Below are 14,090 nucleotides of genomic sequence, written 5' to 3' on the forward strand. Positions count from 1 at the left end.
GCCTAAATGACTACCGACCCGTATCACTCACATCTGTAGCCATGAAATGCGTTGAAAGGCTGGTCATGCCTCACATCAACACCATTATCCCAGAAACCCTAGACCATCTCCAATTGGCATATCGCACCAACAGATCCACAGATGATGCAATCTCTATTACACTCCACACTGCCTTTTCCCACTTGGACAAAAGGAACACCTATGTGAGAATGCTATTCAATGACTACAGCTCAGCGTTCAACACCATAGTGCCCTCAAATGCTCATCACTAAGCTAAGGACCCGGGGACTAAACACCTCCCTCTGCCACTGGATCCTGGACTTCCTGACGGGCCGCCCCCAGGTGGTAAGGGTAGGTAACAACACATCCGCCATGCTGATCCTCAACACGGGTCCCCTCAGGGGTGTGTGCTCAGCCCCCTCCTGTACTCCCTGTTCACTCATGATTGCACGGCCAGGCATGACTCCAACAGCATCATTAGGTTTGCTGATGACACAACAGTGGTAGGCCTGATTACTGACAACAATGAGACAGCCTATAGGGAGGAGGTCAGAGACCTGACCGTGTGGTGCAAGGACAACAACCTCTCCCTCAACGTGATCAAGACAAAGGAGATGATTGTGGCCTACAGGAAAAGGAGGACCGAGCACGCCCCCATTCTCATCAACGGGGCTGTAGTGGAGCAGGTTGAGAGATTCAAGTTCCTTGGCATCCACATCACCAACAGACTAACATGGTCCAAGCACACCAAGACACTCATAAAGAGGGCACAACAAAACCTATTCCCCCTCAGGAGACTGAAAAGATTTGGCATGGGTCCTCAGTTCCTCAAAAGTTTTGCTGGTCAACCTATGCCATTCTCCAGGACCAGAGTTACCTGGAGTTATGACGCGTTCACTTGCTAGTCGGAACCAGGAAACTGAATTTTCCGACATGATATCTGGTTGAATGTGGAATGTGCATAACTACAGTTTCCTAGTTCTGACTAGCACGTGAACGCAGAATAACTTGCCTTGCTGGCCCGCCCTTCGCTATTCATGCAGTTGAAAATTCTGAAAAAGGTTGTGAACTGCACACAGTATATTGATTGACGCCCACAGTGCAAATGTATTAACTGGTGTATGACACATGACTTCTCCTATTTCTAAATGGTAATTAATTTGTAGCCTACTGACCATGTCATAAATTGTGATCAAGTAAAACAAGGACATATGTTTGTTATAATAATGTGATATTTGTTATGAGAATCTTGTTCACAATGTTCATAAACTGAACTTCAATTAAACAACTCTGTCTGTTACTAAGAATTTGTAAGGTTTTTATTAAAATGAAACAGTCAGAGGCCAGTCTACCATAGTCAGCTGTTTAGAATTTCCTGTACATTGGTCTATATACCTCACATTTCGTCATAAATGTCCCTCCTCCTTTCAGAAACAATGACAATATAGTTCACAAGTCTTCTCCTACTCATACATGGTCTGCCACCTGTTATACAATCTACTACAAGCCCAAGGTCTCTCCCCTCCCTGGGTGGGGACAGAATGTCCTGTAAGGAACACAGTAGTACAGCTTGCCTGTCGATAGCTCCTCTTATCATTTGTTTCACACTTGCACCCTGCTTGCATACTAAAAGGGCACAAAAAGTCCTAGTTCTAATTCTGACTAGAACTACACACATCAGATTTATGATTCTAATACATTTCATACAATCATACAGTGACAGGGTAGATTTCTGTGAGATATAGTTCTACGTTAAATGTATACATCATTTAGTCATTATTCATAAAATTCATAACAATCCACCCTATGACTAAATATTATACACACAATCACACATCTGTTTTTATTAGAAATATCTGTTGTATCCAAAATCAACCACACAAAGACCAATATATGTATTTACAATGACTGTTCTAGGCCTACATCAGAATCATAACTCTTCTTATCAGGATTTTCATTATAATCTTCATCAAAAAACAGTCTAAACATCAACACAAGAAGAAACCTAAACATTAAAACGGTCTCATGTAACATAGGCTAAGTGAAGGAGCCGGGTCCATCTACTAGATCTGGGGTCATGTATTCATCATTCCACTGGTCAGAGCTTGGAATCGGTCCGTATCTCACCATCTGTTGTGTCATCGATTTCTCCAGAGTCCTGGAAATGAGACCTCTCACGCAACATCCACACAAAACTTACAGTCACACAGGTGAAGGTTGCCCACAACACAGCGATCATGACATTTTTCCATTTTCCAAACATACTGTCAAACCAATTTGTTAGAGCATTATCTACCCCAGAGTTCTCTGCCAGGGCCTTGGTCACTGATCCGTCTGGAGCTGTGTAATTCGGGATGCAGGTACAGCACATTGTTCCAAATATCACGCAGACCCCTCCCTTCTCAGCTAATAACATATCTAATGCTATTCTATTCTGCCATGCCATCTATTGCATCTCTAGTTTAATTGATGAAGCGCTGTTGATAATAGATATCATTGATCCAATCCACATTCTTATTGAGAGTGGACCACCAGAAAATGCTTGACTCTAGTCCTGCTAAGATCTGATTTCTTGCTTTAAACTTGTCTGGCACCCCAGATGGGACCCCAATATTATCAATATATACTCTATCGTCAAAAGACCCAGATGGAGAGCTTCTTTTTTCCCGTCTTGCCAACATTATGTCATGGTGTTGGATGAGGGTGCATTCCCCCACACAACCACCAGATGTCAGCCCTTGGCCTCTTTATCTTACTGAAATCCCCAGAGCTCAACCAGCCTGTCAGATCTCTCATAGTCTCATCAGTTGTAACATTCTCTGTCCTATTGCATGTACTCACTTCCCCTACGTCTTTCACATGAGTGTTATGTAGCGAGCCATACAATAATAATGTCCTCCTGTAACTGTGAAAGGGGGAAGTGTAGATGTAATGGGCACATGGGGATACAGATAATGCAGACCAATGCAACTGCCATTGTCCGGCTTCCCTGCCCTCATGAACAGCTTTACCATACAGGCCATTCCCCTGGGTGTATCAATTCCATCAAATGGAAAGGGGATGGTAGTCAGCTGAGGTTTTGCTGTGGCGCAGGCATAACATTCTTCTTTCGCTACTGATCTGGCTGTATACTGAAACCATTCTAATCATAGGTTAGAATCCCCATAATCCGTTTCCGCCTCAATCACTTCCTTAAGATTTCTCGTCTGCACTATCCGCACCGGCCCTTGGCTCTGGACGACTCTGCTGTCAGTATCTGTTTTGTCAGGGGCTCTGCTTGAATTCTGTCTGACCATAGAGCTATCACCTGCCCTAACCTCTTCTTCCTGGAATGGCACTAGGGTATCAACCGAAATCTGATCAAACCCAACATATCATAACCCTAGATCCTCCTTCTTTACGTTCTTAATGGTAATTCGTACCTTTATGCAATACTTCTCTCGCTCCGGATTGCAGTCAAAAACCCTCACGTTCACTATACTCCACCTCCTTACATACGGGGTAAGCGGATTCCTATAGCCCTCTCTCTCTCTGTGGGCTATGACCTGCTTCCATGAACTACACGGGGACCTGCACAGATATCCTCCGTAATGGCTCATCGTCCTAGACTGCCAAGGAGTCAGAGACCCCATCTGGTCTACATAGAACTCCACTGAGACATCCTTCCCAATCTCCACGCTCACTTCCTGTTTACCCAGATCAAGTGATCTCTTATGCTTGGTTAATACAAAATCCTCATCGTCTAAACTATGGGTCAAGTTACCACCTTCTGCATTCTCGGGATGGGTCATGGTGTATTTAGGAATATTGCTCCCACAATAAGACAGCTCAGACTAATCAGCACTCCTGTAAAGCCCCACCCTTTCCCGGAGAACATATCCTCAGCTAGAGGCCAGCCCATACTTTCACTTCTATGAACGCACACAGGGAGGATAGGACGGGGTTAGGGAATCTTCGTTAGAGAGGTAACCCCCGAACCCTATTGGTTTTGGTTCTTCTCCTAACTCTGTGATTGTTAGACAGTGTCTGTGTGTCTTACCCTCCTGCAATGTGTGATATGCCCCAGGTAGCTCTTTCAGCTATTCTCACCGCGAAGGCTGTCACTAGGAATACTTTGTATGGCCCCTCCCAACAGGGCTGTTTCCCGTCTATTCTCCTCAGGGACTGGATTGAGTGAATCACCTTCTCCTGTAATTCACCTGTAGAGCATAAAATCTTGGACATACAGGTTTGGTTAACAAACAGTCTTCTCATTTGTTCTATCTGATTAGCTAGAATGTCATCCATTATTTAAAGAAATAGATCCTAGTAACCCAACTCTAGAGATAATATATTGACCTAATATTTTAGCTTATCTATTACACTTTTTTTTGTTTTTTGTTTATTATCCAATAGGCCCCAAGCGTCTTATCCTATCCCCCCTTTGATACATGGCTCCACCCCTGTATCACTATTGCCACATTTCTAAACAATGACTTAAGCAAGATTAGTAAATTATCCTTATGTCTAACATTATCATGTAGGAGCGCCCCTTTCATTCTCTTTATGTCCAATTCTCCCCGAGGCGTTCCGTCATGGCCTTATCTACTTTAAGAGTTACCTGTGCTGCTCTGTATGGTCTTAGATATATATAAGTGCTTGTCTATGTAAACAGTAACCTTTCTCTCCTTTCTTATTTCACAGGCACTAGTTAATGCTACTATTTTGGCCTGCTGTGCCAAATAATTTCTGGGCAATGTTTCCGTGTTTAACACCATAGTTCCTGAAACCAACTAAGCTTTCATTCCCCTTTTGTCTCCAAACAGTAACTGTTATCTACCCATTCTGTGTCACTCCTATCTTGCTCATTTCCTGGCCCCCCATCTCCACCTTCTCCTCTCTGCTCTCAAACCTTCAAGGTCTCAGCAGTGCAGGGAGGGCTCCTCTGTCTGCCCTTCCTCCTATCTGTCTTTCGCTCTTTCTCATAACAGTCAGTATCAAATATGGGTTGTTTCCAAACATTAACTAAGTGTCTCACTGTTTGGCATTATCGGAACTCATGGATTTTAGAAAAATAAACATGTCTATGTTGGCAATCTCTAAAGTAATTACATAGGATCGAGATAACCTTAATCCTGAATCACCACAGATGTCATATATCCCTGTCCTGTTGGCCTGGATTAGGTTCTAAATACTTAACATAAATCTGCCATTAATCCAAGGCTATGCCATTTCTTTCTTCTCATTGTTTCAAATTACAACTATGTCAAAGAACTATAAACTCATTCATAATTATCAATTACTCAATTTACCTTAAAATCAGTATCACAAATGACCTTAAATTCATTATCCAAATGGCCTACCCATGAGGGTGATCAGACCACAAGAGAAAGCCATGATAGAGGTCAAAGGTTATACCACCCTTCTACAGTCGTGTTCCATACTATATTAGACTAATTGAAGAAAAACCATCAAACATTTTCTACATGTTGTATCCCAGGTTCCCAGTACATTCCCTTTAGGAAACAAGAAATCTCCTCAAGTCCAATGGCTAAAATGAAACAAAACATTACATTTCCCGGCCTTTTCAATTTGGTAGAAACATGCCTCTAATCTGAATCGCTCCCTTCAAGATTACAGCCCCAGAAAACATTTCCAAAGAGAGAGACAGTGAAGCCTCCTTTTCCCAGAAAAAACACTTTGTCAACATTCTAATTCCATTGTACTCCCTCCAATCATTAGTTTTAAATTTCCTCAATGGTTCATTATGCTTAATTGAACGTGTGCTCCAAGCTTGCTTTGTAACATTAAATCCCATTCAGTCTGTCTGCAAAACAGTCTCCCAAAATGCTTAATAGGAATATCCTGCCATTAGACACCCACTACTGTGATTAACATGCACCGTCCCTTTAAAATAAAATTAACTCAACATGCAATCCACTTTGCGGACCTGTCATGGTTCCATGTAATGGAAACAGATTATAATGTTAGTATACCTTAACTTCCTGTTCAATTGCACTGGTGTAACCTAAACAATCAAACCAAAAATCAATAACCGGGAACTATCACAAAACCTTTACGATTCAACTATTCAGACCTCCCTCTCTTACAGCCAAATATAGCCCAGTGAGCGCCACCAACCAGTGATGCCCACCTAGCAATTTTGTTGATAGTTTTAGCATATTTTCAGACTACCCTGACAAATTTAGCTACTAAGTGACTCAAAGCTATAATGCACGCATTTTCCTTCTAAATGACACAAACAATTTTCTCTGTCACACCCTCAGTCACAACATCATTGCCTAGCTGCAAAAGTGCCTTCTGAGTGACGTCAGCAGCAGGCGCTCAGCCCGTGCCCAGGCAGCAGCAATTTCAGCAAATTGCAAATCATTGTTGGCTGACTGCAGCAGCACTTGTATGGGTTCGACAAGCCAAACCCAATGAATATAGTTGGTCGCAAATGTTTGATCTTGAACAGAACTTACAACATCTCTCAATCAAAATTGTACTGCCAGAAGTACAGCAAAGAGTGGGAGTCTGTACCTGAACAACTGTCAAATAAATTTGAGTAACGCTATTGTGTATTCTACGTAATGACTCAGTTTCACGTTATCACGCAATGACATCACAACGTCATTTAGCAATAAATCAACCTGCCTCCAGCAACTTACCCTGAAAATTAGTAGGCAACACTGCAACCAACTCTCTTATTCCTGCCTCTAGGCAAAAATATACCCCCTACTCAAACTGAGTTCTGCTTTAATTCTATCGTAAGAGTAAAACCAAACTTTCCAACTTTCTCTACTCCAAAATGTAAATTTATAACGTATGTCAGTCAATCCATAAGAATAAAAACATTTCAATGGGCACAACTCTATCGTAATTATCTCTTCGTTATTATTTATAATTCATTAGATTTAGGTAACTGTCTCTTCTATGATTCAGCATTTTAAATACGACTCCATTCCCAATAGGTTATTCCAGTGGACCATTTAGGCAAGACAACGTATTCCACTGAGATCGACTTGCTATTATTTAGAATGGATGAGTCTTTCAATTTAACCTAAACAAGCTATTAAAACGTTCAGTTTATATCTTTAACAAACCTTAACAACCGTATCTCTCCCGGCAAAACATATCCATATTTGAATTATAATCAGAATTAATTTTAGTCTAGGCTGAGATAAGAACCCGAGACTCTCGCGTTGTAGGCAAGAGTTCCACCCCTCGACCACCATCACTATTGGAATGACGGAGCCTCCCCGCAAACAACCCTATTATTATAATTGTCTGTTGTCACAAACTACGTCACCGAGACAATTCCCAGAAAATGGCCCTAATTTAAAGGTCCAAGCTTTCCCCAGCGAGGATTCTCCTTACTCTCACTCTCTCGTTTTCTCTGTATGTCCCCTTATCTTGTAACCTTCTCTCACCCTTTCTCTACGCTTGCCTTCTTTTCCGGGATTCAGACAGCCCGACCTGCTGTTTCCCTTGACTATCTACACATTTATTTTGACTGTCTCCATCCACTTTTCTCAACAAGTTTGCTAAATCCTGTCCTAGATATGTTAAATCTTTCCTGACTTTCCCTAGGGCAGCTAGCCCTATCCTTTCCTCCTCTTGCTCTACCCCTCCCTCGGCCCCAGGGGGTTCCCCATATGGGGGTGGTGGGACGGGAAGCACTGGCTGCTGTCTCCGCACCCACACTGTTTCACCATCAGGATTCTCTCTCCACGCCTGGTCTATCCGGGTGGGATATAATTTAGCCTTATGAGGGACCTCCAAAGGAGCTGTGGGAGTTATTGCTGTCTGTTGCTGGCAACTTACATCTTCCTGCTTTTTTACTTCCTTTTTATTTTCTCTCTCTGCGCCCTTCCTTGCCTCGGCTAACCACGTACGAGCGGTGTCGAGCCCTTCTGTCCTTGCTTCTCTACCTTGTCCTCACAAACCCTATTTGTTTATTTAATAATTGATTCCAGTTTTTCTTTATTTAAACGTCCGTCAAATTCATACTTCTTCCTCCACTTTAAACTGAAATAGACGTTTATTTAATCCTTTCGTTGCATATACCGCTCATCTCCTGTTAATTCCGGAACCTCCTTTGAGGATTTACTACCCATTGTTAGTAAACCTTGTAGTTACTATGCTTATGCTCACAATCTAGGTGTATGTATTTCTTTGTATGTGCTGTTTACCGTTATCCAATTACTATAGTTGTGTATCTTTTAAACCTATGTATATGTGATGTTTGATGTGTGTTTCTCCTTTCTGGAAACTTTATCTATAGAGTTGACTGTCGATCGGACATTAGGTCTCACCTGTACAACTAACTATCTGTTGTGTCATAGGACTTTTAATGTTAATATCTCGTATCTCACTCTGCTATATTAGGCTTCCCTCTCCTCCTTTTTGGACTTTATTTCAGTATTGAATAGGTTAAGTTATCCTGTTCGCATAGAATTACCTTCCTTTCTCACCAAGCCTAGTTTATATCCACACCTGTTTTAATATATCTATCGCTTCTTTTCATAGTCTCAGACTACTTCCCATATACAGATAGACTATATAGGTATTAGGACTTTATTTTGGTATGTCTTTTGAATTGGGTGTATGGCCAATTTACCGCATGCCAATTAACCATAAGTTATCCTATTTGTACAAAACGACCGTCCTATCTAACCTATTTAATATCGCTTCCTTCCGTTATTTTTATTTGTGGTAGTGCACGTTACCTCGGGTCTTTTCAGACCTGCCTTCCTTACTATCGATTTTGGTTAAACTACAAAGTAGAAACCTAGTGAATCTGTTTAGAATAATTAAGCACCCATTATTGATTAATTCTAAGCCGTTTAGCACATCAAATCAAATATATATTAAATCACTCCCCCCAAATTCGTAAATAAAGATTTACTGACCTGTCTTATAGACTGGGAAAAAGCAATGTAGGTTGGATCCCGTCACGGTCTCTGCCGACCTGTAATGGAACCCCAATGTCAGGGAACAGGTCTTTAATTTACGGGTCAATGACCCGCCCGTGCACGGTATTTCGGCGTGGTACCTTTGGACGGTAGGGACAGGTATTGGGTTCCGGCTCTCGAAGGACCAATTGTAATGAGAATTTTGTTCTCAATGTTCATAAACTGAACTTCAATTAACATACTCTGTCTGTTACTAAGAATTTGTCAGGTTCTTATTAAAATGAAACAGTCTACCATAGTCAGCAGGTTTATTTACGAGAGCTCTGCATCTCATTTCCTGTACATTTTCTAAATGGTAATTAATTTGTAGCCTACTGACCATGTCATAAATTGTGATCAAGTAAAACAAGGACATATGTTTGTTATAATAATGTTATATTTGTTATGAGAATCTTGTTCACAATGTTCATAAACTGAACTTCAATTAAACAACTCTGTCTGTTACTAAGAATTTGTAAGGTTTTTATTAAAATGAAACAGTCAGAGGCCAGTCTACCATAGTCAGCTGTTTAGAATTTCCTGTACATTGGTCTATATATGTAATGTATTGTCATGTTGTGTCCTGTTCCTGTTCTTACTCTTCACCCTGTCTCCCTCTGCTGGTCGTATTAGGTTACCTTTTCTTCCCCTCTTTCCCCCAGCTGTTCCTTGTCTTCTCTAACTACCTCGTTCACCCCTTTTCCCACCTGTTCCCTTTTTCCCTCTGATTAGGTCTCTATATCTCTCTCTGTTTCTGCTTCTGTCTTTGTCGGATTCTCGTTTGTGTTACTCATGCCTGAACCAGACTATCGTCGTGTTTGCTGCAACCTTGTCCTGTCCTGTCGGAATCTGCCTGTTCATCTAACCTTGTCCTGTCCTGTCGGAATCTGCCTGTAAATCTGAGCCTACGTGTGTTTCGTCATTAAAGAAACTCTGTTTTGTTAATTCGCTTTTGGGTCCTCATTCACGCACCTGACAGAAGAATCCGACCAAGAATGGACCCAGCGACTTCGGATCCTCTCCACTCAGCCGTCGAGATCCAGGGAGCGATGCTAGGCAGACACGAGCAGGAATTGTCTGCTGCTCGACATGCCGTTGAGACCCTGGCCACCCAAGTCTCCAACCTCACAGAACAGGTTCACCATCTCCGCCTCGATCCACCGGCCACTTCCAGGGCTTTCGAATCTCCGGAGCCCAGAATCAATAACCCGCCGTGTTACTCTGGGGAGCCCACTGAATGCCGCTCGTTCCTCACCCAGTGTGATATTGTGTTTTCTCTCCAGCCCAACACTTACTCCAGGAGCACTGCTCGTATCGCCTACGTCATATCTCTCCTTACTGGACGGGCTCGTGAGTGGGGCACGGCAATCTGGGAGGCAAGGGCTGAGTGTACTAACCAGTATCAGGACTTTAAGGAGGAGATGATACGGGTTTTTGATCGATCTGTTTTTGGGGAGGAGGCTTCCAGGGTCCTGTCTTCCCTATGTCAAGGTAATCGATCCATAACAGACTACTCTATTGAGTTTTGCACTCTTGCTGCCTCCAGTGGCTGGAACGAGCCGGCTTTGCTCGCTCGTTTTCTGGAGGGTCTCCGCGCAGTAGTAAAGGATGAGATTCTCTCCCGGGAGGTTCCTTCCAGCGTGGATTCCTTGATTGAACTCGCTATTCGCATTGAGCGACGGGTTGATCTTCGTCACCGAGCTCGTGGAAAGGAGCTCGCGTTCTCCGTTGCCCCCCTCTCCGCATCACTACCATCTTCCTCTGCCGGCTCGGGTGCTGAGCCTATGCAGCTGGGAGGTATCCGCATCTCGACTAAAGAGAGGGAACGGAGAATCACCAACCGCCTCTGTCTCTATTGCGGTTCCGCTGGTCATTTTGTCACTTCATGTCCAGTAAAAGCCAGAGCTCATCAGTAAGCGGAGGGCTACTGGTGAGCGCTACTACTCCTGTCTCTCCTTCAAGATCCTGCACTACCTTGTCGGTCCATCTACGCTGGACCGGTTCGTCAGCTTCCTGCAGTGCCTTGATAGACTCTGGGGCGGAGGGCTGTTTTATGGACGAGACCTGGGCTCGGGAACATGACATTCCTCTCAGACAGTTAAGGGAGCCCACGGCCTTGTTCGCCTTGGATGGTAGTCCTCTCCCCAGGATTCAGCGTGAGACGCTACCTTTAACCCTCACTGTCTCTGGTAATCATAGCGAAACCATTTCTTTTTTAATTTTTCGTTCACCTTTTACACCTGTTGTTTTGGGCCATCCCTGGCTAGTTTGTCATAATCCTTCTATTAATTGGTCTAGTAATTCTATCCTCTCCTGGAACGTCTCTTGTCATGTGAAATGTTTAATGTCTGCTATCCCTCCTGTTTCCTCTGTCTCTTCTTCACAGGAGGAGCCTGGTGATTTGACAGGGGTGCCGGAGGAATATCACGATCTGCGCACGGTGTTCAGTCGGTCCAGGGCCACCTCTCTTCCTCCACACCGGTCGTATGATTGTAGTATTGATCTCCTTCCGGGAACCACTCCCCCCCGGGGTAGACTATACTCTCTGTCGGCTCCCGAACGTAAGGCTCTCGAAGATTATTTGTCTGTAGCTCTTGCCGCCGGTACCATAGTCCCCTCCTCCTCTCCCGCCGGAGCGGGGTTTTTTTTTGTTAAGAAGAAGGACGGGTCCCTGCGCCCCTGCATAGATTATCGAGGGCTGAATGACATAACAGTGAAGAATCGTTATCCGCTTCCTCTTATGTCTTCAGCCTTCGAGATCCTGCAGGGAGCCAGGTTTTTCACTAAGTTGGACCTTCGTAACGCTTACCATCTCGTGCGCATCAGGGAGGGGGACGAGTGGAAGACGGCGTTTAACACTCCGTTAGGGCACTTTGAATACCGGGTTCTTCCTTTCGGCCTCGCTAACGCTCCAGCTGTCTTTCAGGCATTAGTCAATGATGTCCTGAGAGACATGCTGAACATCTTTGTTTTCGTTTACCTTGACGATATCCTGATTTTTTCACCGTCACTCCAGATTCATGTTCAGCACGTTCGACGTGTCCTCCAGCGCCTTTTAGAGAATTGTCTTTTTGTGAAGGCTGAGAAGTGCACTTTTCATGCCTCCTCCGTCACATTTCTCGGTTCTGTTATTTCCGCTGAAGGCATTAAGATGGATCCCGCTAAGGTCCAAGCTGTCATTGATTGGCCCGTCCCTAAGTCACGCGTCAAGGTGCAGCGCTTTCTCGGCTTCGCGAACTTCTATCGTCGTTTCATCCGTAATTTCGGTCAGGTGGCAGCTCCTCTCACAGCCCTTACTTCTGTCAAGACGTGCTTTAAGTGGTCCGTTTCCGCCCAGGGAGCTTTTGATCTCCTCAAGAATCGTTTTACATCCGCACCTATCCTTGTTACACCTGACGTCTCTAGACAGTTCGTTGTCGAGGTTGACGCGTCAGAGGTGGGCGTGGGAGCCATTCTTTCTCAGCGCTCCCTCTCTGACGACAAGGTCCACCCTTGCGCGTATTTTTCTCATCGCCTGTCGCCGTCGGAACGTAACTATGATGTGGGAAACCGCGAACTGCTCGCCATCCGCTTAGCCCTAGGCGAATGGCGACAGTGGTTGGAGGGGGCGACCGTTCCTTTTGTCGTTTGGACTGACCATAGGAACCTTGAGTACATCCGTTCTGCCAAACGACTTAATGCGCGTCAGGCGCGCTGGGCGCTGTTTTTCGCTCGTTTCGAGTTCGTGATTTCTTATCGTCCGGGCTCTAAGAACACCAAGCCTGATGCTTTATCTCGTCTCTTCAGTTCTTCAGTAGCCTCCACTGACCCCGAGGGGATTCTCCCTGAGGGGCGTGTTGTCGGGTTGACTGTCTGGGGAATTGAGAGGCAGGTAAAGCAAGCACTCACTCACACTCCGTCGCCGCGCGCTTGTCCTAGGAACCTTCTTTTCGTTCCCGTTCCTACTCGTCTGGCCGTTCTTCAGTGGGCTCACTCTGCCAAGTTAGCCGGCCACCCTGGCGTTCGGGGTACGCTTGCTTCCATTCGCCAGCGTTTTTGGTGGCCCACCCGGGAGCATGACACGCGTCGTTTTGTGGCTGCTTGTTCGGTCTGCGCGCAGACTAAGTCCGGTAACTCCCCTCCTGCCGGCCGTCTCAGGCCGCTTCCCATTCCCTCTCGACCGTGGTCTCACATCGCCTTAGATTTTGTCACCGGACTGCCTTCGTCAGCGGGGAAGACTGTTATTCTTACGGTTGTCGATAGGTTCTCTTAGGCGGCTCATTTTATTCCCCTTGCTAAGCTTCCTTCTGCTAAAGAGACGGCACAAATCATCATCGAGAATGTTTTCAGAATTCATGGCCTTCCGTCAGACGTCGTTTCGGACAGAGGTCCGCAATTCACGTCTCAATTTTGGAGGGAGTTTTGCCGTTTGATTGGGGCTTCCGTCAGTCTCTCTTCCGGCTTTCACCCCCAGTCTAACGGTCAAGCAGAACGGGCCAATCAGACTATTGGTCGCATCTTACGCAGTCTTTCTTTTCGCAACCCTGCGTCTTGGTCAGAACAGCTCCCCTGGGCAGAATACGCCCACAACTTGCTTCCTTCGTCTGCGACCGGGCTATCTCCTTTTCAGAGTAGCCTCGGGTACCAGCCTCCGCTGTTCTCATCTCAGTTCGCCGAGTCCAGCGTCCCCTCCGCTCAGGCTTTTGTCCAACGTTGCGAGCGCACCTGGAAGAGGGTCAGGTCTGCACTTTGCCGTTATAGGGCGCAGACTGTGAGAGCTGCTAATAAGCGTAGAACTAAGAGTCCTAGATATTGTCGCGGTCAGAGAGTTTGGCTCTCCACTCAGAACCTTCCCCTTAAGACAGCTTCTCGCAAGTTGACCCCACGGTTCATTGGTCCGTTCCGTATTTCTCAAATCATTAATCCTGTCGCAGTGCGACTTCTTCTTCCGCGATATCTTCGTCGCGTCCACCCGGTCTTCCATGTCTCCTGTGTTAAGCCCGTTCTTCGCGCCCCCGCTCGTCTTCCCCCCCCCCCCCCATCCTTGTCGAGGGCGCACCTATCTACAGGGTCCGTAAGATTTTGGACATGCGTCCTCGGGGCCGTGGTCACCAGTACCTAGTGGATTGGGAGGGGTACGGTCCTGAGGAAAGGAGTTGGGTTCCCTCTCGGGAC

The 14,090-nt window shown here is 45.2% G+C and overlaps 1 long non-coding RNA gene across 1 annotated transcript; it reads right to left on the bottom strand.

Annotated features, from left to right (window-relative positions):
- Positions 1-1,297: 1,297 nt before the first annotated feature.
- Positions 1,298-9,585, bottom strand: LOC118965553. Its single transcript, XR_005052953.1, has 2 exons — positions 8,895-9,585; positions 1,298-4,199 (listed from the first exon to the last, which is right to left on the bottom strand). It is a non-coding gene; the product is annotated as an uncharacterized LOC118965553 (long non-coding RNA).
- Between the last annotated feature and the right edge of the window lie 4,505 nt (positions 9,586-14,090).

Source organism: Oncorhynchus mykiss, chromosome 8 (genome assembly GCF_013265735.2).
Source record: "Oncorhynchus mykiss isolate Arlee chromosome 8, USDA_OmykA_1.1, whole genome shotgun sequence".
NCBI classification, from domain to species: Eukaryota; Metazoa; Chordata; class Actinopteri; order Salmoniformes; family Salmonidae; genus Oncorhynchus; species Oncorhynchus mykiss.